This window comes from Talpa occidentalis, unplaced genomic scaffold, assembly GCF_014898055.3.
Source record: "Talpa occidentalis isolate TD23 unplaced genomic scaffold, MPIMG_talOcc4v2.1 talOcc4.11, whole genome shotgun sequence".
Lineage (NCBI taxonomy): Eukaryota > Metazoa > Chordata > Mammalia > Eulipotyphla > Talpidae > Talpa > Talpa occidentalis.
Genome location: NW_023601104.1, coordinates 70,785,038 through 70,792,623, shown reverse-complemented (window position 1 = coordinate 70,792,623; position 7,586 = coordinate 70,785,038). Strand labels below are relative to the sequence as shown.

At 37.8% G+C, this 7,586-nt stretch overlaps 1 pseudogene; it reads left to right on the top strand.

Annotated features, from left to right (window-relative positions):
• The first annotated feature begins 376 nt into the window (after positions 1-376).
• LOC119239169 (calcyclin-binding protein-like) lies at positions 377-1,018 on the top strand (annotated as a pseudogene).
• The last annotated feature ends 6,568 nt before the right edge of the window (positions 1,019-7,586 follow it).

The window sequence follows — 7,586 nt, the reverse complement described above, 5'->3', positions numbered from 1 at the left end:
CAGCTTTCTTTTGGTAAAATCAAATTAGAGGGCCAGAACAATTTAAGGAGAGCTTTGTGCGAGTAGTGGAAAACTCAAATTACAAAAGGTATATGGAATTGTAGCTACCATTGTGGTCATCTTTCTAATTAATGACAAATACTAGGCAATTCCACTTCTCAAAATCTAGGACTGGAGAGAATCTAGGGGAATGCAAATTCCTTGAAAGATACAACTTATTAAATGGACACAAAAAATAGAAACTATAAATAATCCTTAAAAAAAAAAAAAGAGCAGAAGCTGTAATTGAGGCAGAGACAGTCGTGCTCATTGTGGTACACGGGTATGGAGTTTCCTGTTCTACAGGATACCTGGGCAGCTGAACCCAGTCTTACCATGGCTTCAGCTTTGGAAAGATCTAGATGAGGCCAAGGTGCTGCAGGTAAAGGTCACTAGAAAGAGAGTATGTGGTACCCTTATAGCTGAAAAATTCAAGATTGAGAAAGAAATCAAGAACAAGATGCAGCAGAAATCTGAGAGGAAGGTAGAACTTTATGCCAATGAAAAGTCAGCTGCTCTGGTTCCTCCCATTATAACTAGATCCACAGTGAATGTTGGTAATTATAGATAGGATCAAGTCAGAAAAGTTAATGAAAATCCATAATACCTTAACTGGAGTTCATCAAGTTCTCCTTGAAAATATGAAGGTGCATTTCACAGAAAGGTCATTTAATATTTTGGTACAGAATCTAAATTGAATGGAAAGAGTTACTCCATCATTGAAACCCATCTCTGGAGGAGGCAGTTCAAAACAAAGGCAAGGCTGATTACAGTTCTCTGGTAGAAAACAGGCAGAGGGAATCTCTGACTCAGGTTGAAAGAGTAAAGCCCTCCTAGGACACTGAAACAGATTCTAGTGAGGGACTAATGAAAGTTCTAAAGGAAATTTATAGATGGAGATGCTGCTATGAAGTGACCCATTAATAAAGTCTGGGTGGAATCAAGAGAGAAACAAGCCAGAAGAGACACAGGCTTTTGAGACTTTGAAGTCCTTTTGGGAACTGTGATGTGGAAATATTGATGTTTCCAAAAAGGAACTGTTGGTGAGCTGCCCAGATGATAAAACCTCAGCTTTTGCATGAAAAATAAAGAATTGAATTGGAGGAATGACATATCCTGATTTCTAAGATTAACTATAAATTACTATAATCAAGACAACATGATATTAGGTTATGGAGAGACAAATGGATCTAAAAGGAAAGTAAAATACAGAGCCTATATAGAGTCTCATTTTCATAGTCAAATGATTTTCAACAAAGACGCCATAACAATTCAATACAGTGATGGTTTTTCAACATTGGGTGGAAGAGCTGGATAACTATCTGAGAAAAATGAGTATCACTTTCTATCTTATACATAAATACTCCTATTCAAAATAGGAGAATGTATTTCTGACTTGGGGATACACAAAGATTTCTTAGCAGGATACACAAAGTATTAGCTATAGGAGAAAAAAATGGATAAATTGGACTTAAAACCTCAGTTCACCAATAGACATGATTTAAAAAATGAACTGGCAGATCACAGGTTGGGAGATATATCTAATTCATGTATATGACAAAGAATTTATAAACAATATAACAAAGACCTTCTATAACTAAGAAATTAAAATTTACACAATCCACATAAAAATGGACAAAAGATTTGAATGGTCATTACACTAAGAAGATGTAAATAAAGACAACTACCATAGGAAAGAAGGGTGCTCAACATCATTTATCATCAGGAAAATGCAATTTTAAACCCCAGTGAGCCAATGAAAGTATAAATAGACTTAACAAAAAGCAACAACAACAACAACAATCAGTGAAAGGCCATATCACACCTACCAGAAATGCCAAAATTAAAGAGACTGCTAGCATCAAATTTTGGTGAGAAAGTGGAATATCTGGAATGTAAAACTGTATTTCATTTTGGAAAAATAGCTTGACAGTCTTTTTAATTAAATATATGTCATAGACTACTTTATGATCCAATAATTCTGCTCCTGGATATTTAATCAAGAGATGTATGCTCACAAAAGAGACTTGATTAAAAATGTTGATACCAGCTTCATTTATCATATCTTCAAACTTGGAATAAACTACATTTCCATGAAAGGAGAATAGGAAAATGAAATAGAAAAGAGATTCACACAATGGAATACTGCACACCAAGGAGAATGGATCTGAACTATTGTGAAATATGACAAATGGGAAAGTCTTAGATATACACTGTTAAGTGAAAGAAGCCCAGACAGAAAAAGAGCACTGTACTGTATTATTTATTTTATGTAAGTTCAAGAACAGGGAGGACAAATCTATAGTGATAGAAATCAGAACAGTAATTGCTTCTGTACAAATGACTGAAAGAGGCAAAGTAAACTTTCTAGGGAGGTTGACAAGCTCTATATCATGTTGGGGGCAGAATGAATTTATGTAATTATCCCAGTTAATCGAACAACATCTGTGCATTTCACTGTATGTAATGACAATGGAATTTTAAAAAATGAAATGAAATTTTTTTTAAAAAGTGAAATTTTAAAAAGAAAAAAACCTAGAATCATGGTCAGGAACTGAATATTATGAATATTATGAACACATGTATCCATGTGTTGTAATAGTTAATTTTTTTTTCAAAATTAATGGCTAATTATAATATTAAGCAAAGAATAGTTGAGTTGAGTACCTCCTGTCTACAAGGCATGTTTTAGGAGTTGGTGAAAATGGCAAAAAATTAGCCTGGCTCATATATGCTTTACATTTTAGGGACGGTATAAGGGGTGCGTGCGTGTGTGCGTGCGTGTAAAAACATACCATAAACAAAGAACTTAATGGAAAAATTAATTTCAGATAAATACTATGATGAAAACTTCAATTGGGCCAAGGATTAGTAGATGAAATTGTTTGAAATAGGTGGTGAAGGCTTTTTTGTGTAGGTGACATTTGAGCTGAACCTTAAATGATAAGGAGCTAGTTTTGTGAAGACCAGCATTATTATGCATCTGGGAATTTGCATGAGAATATACTTTGCAACCAAAATAGTTAAATGTGAGGCCTACCCAGTGGCTCAGCGGGTTGAGCACAGCGCTGTGAAGCTGTCTGCAGCCTCTGCAGCACCAGTTCAGTTCCCACATGGCGAGGCAGACCTTGCCTGTTTTGCCTGCTGCTCCCCTTAGCAGTGTACTTCGGTTCTGCTCTGGTGAATTCTCTGTCTCTGGTGAATTCTCTCACCCTCCTGTGCCTCTGGCCTGTACCCCAGTGCTTGCATAAATAAATCTTTAAAAAAAGCCAAAAAACAAAATAGTTAAATGCATTCTGGTTAATATTGCTATTATTTTAAATTTTTAAATACTTGTATGTTCTCATCAGTAAATTCTATTTTTCAATAGCTCTGCTTCCTTATTGTTTGGTAATCTAAGTTATAGTGAAATCATTTAGAAAATCACAGATAATATCAAAAGAATATTAAAAAAATCTTAGTTGTATAATATAATGTTATAGATATATAATGATCATGTATTAGCCAACCATGTTGAAAGGTTCTGAAAATTGATATCATACTCTATTTCTGTGTCAGTTTATATAGACAATATTTTAAAGGTCATATAGTGAACTACTACCCAAACATTCAATAAGTCAATCCAGTAATCTTGAATATGTGGGTTGTCTTTTATTCTTCATGATTATAAAAAACAGTGCATCTTTGTGCTCATCCCTAACCATTTCTAGCATAGATTTTTGGAACTGAATTTCCTTTTGACGTGTTCTAACTGACCTTCCTAATATCTATTTCAATATAAAAAACAATTTGAGTATAACTTGTTCCTTTAGAAAGGTTACCTGGAAAAAATGATAGTCTCTATTGTTTTGTAGGCACATACTGAGCCAGGAAATGTGCTGTTTTGGTTTTTTAGAAAATCAAATCCAAGACAAAAGCTTTGTCTGAAAAAAAGCAGCAAGGTTATGCTCCAGTGGAAAACTCATGGCTTGGGGGCTGACCCATTAAGCTACTTCTTCCTGTTTGGCTGATTGTTACTGGAATTGTTACATGGTTGTATTATGAGGGGAAAGAATGAGAAGGAGACAGTGGTTAATAGGATGAAAGGAGTAGATGGAGACAGACTAGGCAAAGCAGCAGAGACAGGATGGATCTGCTGTGGCAGGGAGAATAATGGCCTGGAGGGGTCCATCCTGATCCCCTGGGTCAGGGGAATGAGTTACTCTACAGGAGGAGGTTAGTGCATGTGGCAAAGGTGACTGTGCAGGTGTGATTAAGACTGGTTGAATATCCTGCTTTTCCTGGGTGGGCTCACTGTAAGCATTAAAGTCCTTATAAGTAAAAGAGGAAAGCAGAGGAATGTGCGGAGAAGGTGTGACCAGAGAGGTAGAGGTTAGCGTGATGAACTGCTGGTTAGGAGGGAGCAGCCTCTAGAAAGTGGAGAAGACAATGACATGTCTTCCCTGGGGCTCTCAAAGGACTGCCCCCCACCAGCTGACACTTTCACTTTAGCCAGGGGCCTCCATGGTGGACTTGCCTTCAGGAATTTAAGACAATACATTTGGTTTGTGTTATATGTCCATGTTTGTGGCAATTGGTTATAGCAGCAATAGTAAAATAATACAGATGCCAAAGTTGACGGGAGGAATTAGGAAGTTATGTGATTTGGAATAATGTGAATATTTGCAAAATGAGTTTGCTGTTTGGTGAAGAGACAATGGTAGAAGGTGAAGCGTGTGTGAAATTGCAGGGGTAGGTAAAGCAGAACGTTGACTTGAGGTGGGGGTCACACCTCCTGCTAATTTTTCTCAGCACTACCTAATTTTCCTGCATAGCACAGTTTAAAGTTAAATATATGTATTGGTGCTATTATTTAATTATTATTTACTTAATCTGTTTTTCTTTCTAAACTGCAGACTATGAGGGCAAAGATTATCTATTTTAATCATGGCACTCTTCTGACAAGTGCATAATAATTAATAAAAAACAAATGGATATGATAAGGTCAGTCAGTGAATTAGAAGAAAAGGATGGATAAATAGAAAATAATAGAAAATTTGGTAAGGAGGGAAGCCCTAAAACTACTTACAGTGTCTTAGTGATTTTCAGTGAGTAAGATGCACAGTTTTTGTTTGCAGTTCTACTGGAATAATGATTAAGAGCTGGTGGAGCTTTGGAACTAGGCTTCTTTTGTTTAAATCTATCTAGCTATGTACGCTGTCCCTCGCTTACTGAGTCCACCCCTAACACACTTTCATGTGATACTTGGCACATAAGCTGGGCTAAAGTACAGAAAAGGGGCCCATCCCTCCCTCCCTCTCTGTCTTTCTCCCTTTTTTTTTTTTTTTTTTAACATTTTTTTTTTATAGAGGCATGTTTTATTTATTTGTTTATTTATTTGCTTGCTTTTTTTGTTTACACATGCACTGGGTACAGTCAGAAGCACGGGAGGGTGAGAGAATTCACCAGAGCCAGAGCAGGGAGCAGAGCAGGCAGAAGGAGCAAAGTACACTGCTGAGGGGAGCAGCGGGCGGCAGGAGAGGTCTGCGTGCCATGTGGGACCCTCCTCCGGTGGCCGGGGAGCAGCCGGGGGTCGAACCGGCGCCGCAGAGGCTGCGGGCAGCTTCGCAACCCAGCGCTCAACCGCTGCGCCACCGGGGAGGCCCTCTTTCTCCCTTTTTCTTTCCCCCCAGCCACCATCCATCCAGTTCAGTTTGGTGGCTAGGGACATAAGAGTTGTAGTCAAGGTTCCAGTCTCAGCTTTGCCAGTTACTACGTGACCTTGGACAAGAGACATAAAACTCAGTGCTTTTTAAAATATATATATATACATACATATATATATATACACATATATATATACACATATATATATACATACATATATATACATATATACATATATATGTATATATATATAATAGAAACACTAATAGATTTGTTATAAAGATTAGAGGTAGAGCAGGTAGAATGATTTCTGGCATGCAGTAGTTGATAAATACTGCCTATATTATTAGTTGAATAGGGTAAGTTTTGGTTTAAGAAGCACAGACTATAAAGTCTGGGATTCTAGAGCTATGTGATTTTACTGCTCTGGTTGGGGAAAGGATTGTTCTTGACCCATGGTGTTCAGTCTTTAAGTGTGCATGAGCTTCCCAAAAGCCTTTGGAAAATTCAGATTCTGATTCAGTCTGGGGTAGAGGATAAAATTTTTTGCATCTCTAACAAGCTCCCAGTTGAGCTTTATCTGGTGGTTCACGGCCGAGCTCTGAGTAGTGAGGGACTGGACAACCTTAAAGTTCCTTCCAGCTTCAGTATTTCTGCAAATGGTATCACCACCTTCCTAGTTTCCCAGGCTGTAGACATCTTGCAGTTTACCTTTTCTTGCTTTTCATTGCCTAACTCTAATTTTTTTCCACTGGACCCAAACTATGATAGAATGATTTATAAAACTGACAGAACATCTCCATTAGACTATTGGGGACATTAGAATTAAGAAGAATGTTAACATGACCATATTTGCATAATTGAAATCATGACTATAAAGACAAATATCATGTATGATTGAATCTGGAGGATTTAGGGGATAAGCCTCCCCTTACCCCCCAGAATTCTATATTGGAGGGGGTGGGGGAAGGAAGGACATGCCCTAAATGGGCTGTTTGAGTGATGGAAGTCTGGTTCTAAGCATGTATTATTTTTTTCTTTTTTTTTTTTTCCTGTAGTTCGTTACTGAATAGATATCATTTGAAAAATGAACACATTATTTTCAAGCAGTTACCAGACCAGAATACATACAATTCAAAGGTATTCTGGAAACCTTAGGAATTGTTGCCCTCTTTTCTGTCATAGGTATCTTTATAGACTCTTCTCCTCATTCTTTATCTGCAGATTTCACTGACAGAAAAGGTCCTACTCTCCAAAAAAGATTTTTCACTTCATCTCCCCTGTGTATGGAAATTCATTGTTTTCCAGGTCCTGCCTGATGGAAGGAATTAGCCTCATTTCTAAGCCATAACATGGTACAGAATGCTGGTCCCGCCACAGCCAGGTCTCGCTTCCAATGGCTAGGGAAGGCCTAGTACCAGAATGCTGACACCTTCCAGAAACTTATCCTGACTCTGCAGTGGTCCACTTACATGGCAGGGGAGGATATGGAAGGATGAAGTCAGATGTTGCCCAGCTGCAGTTCATGCCAGAAATGATTTGGGATGCAGCTCCACAGCTCCACAGCTGCAGAGCAAGCCAAGCAGCCAGCCACGTCCACAGCCACTGAACCTCCAAGGGGAAAGAAGTCATAGAGCCAGATGTTATGTCTAGAAAAAGATGCTGTGCAGAACTTGGCCTCTGAATGCTGCATCTGTCCAACTTGTTTTCTGCTTGGTCATAGGTAATGAGAATTCTACTAGGAAGGCCTGGAAAAAATAAAAGAATGAACATAATTTGACTATGAAAAGAACTTAATGAAATTTGTTTCTGCCAAAGCATGTATTTTGGAGTTTCTCAGATTTCTTAGCTTGAATTCATATTGAAATGTCCTTTCAGGGAGGAAAAACATGTTTATCAAC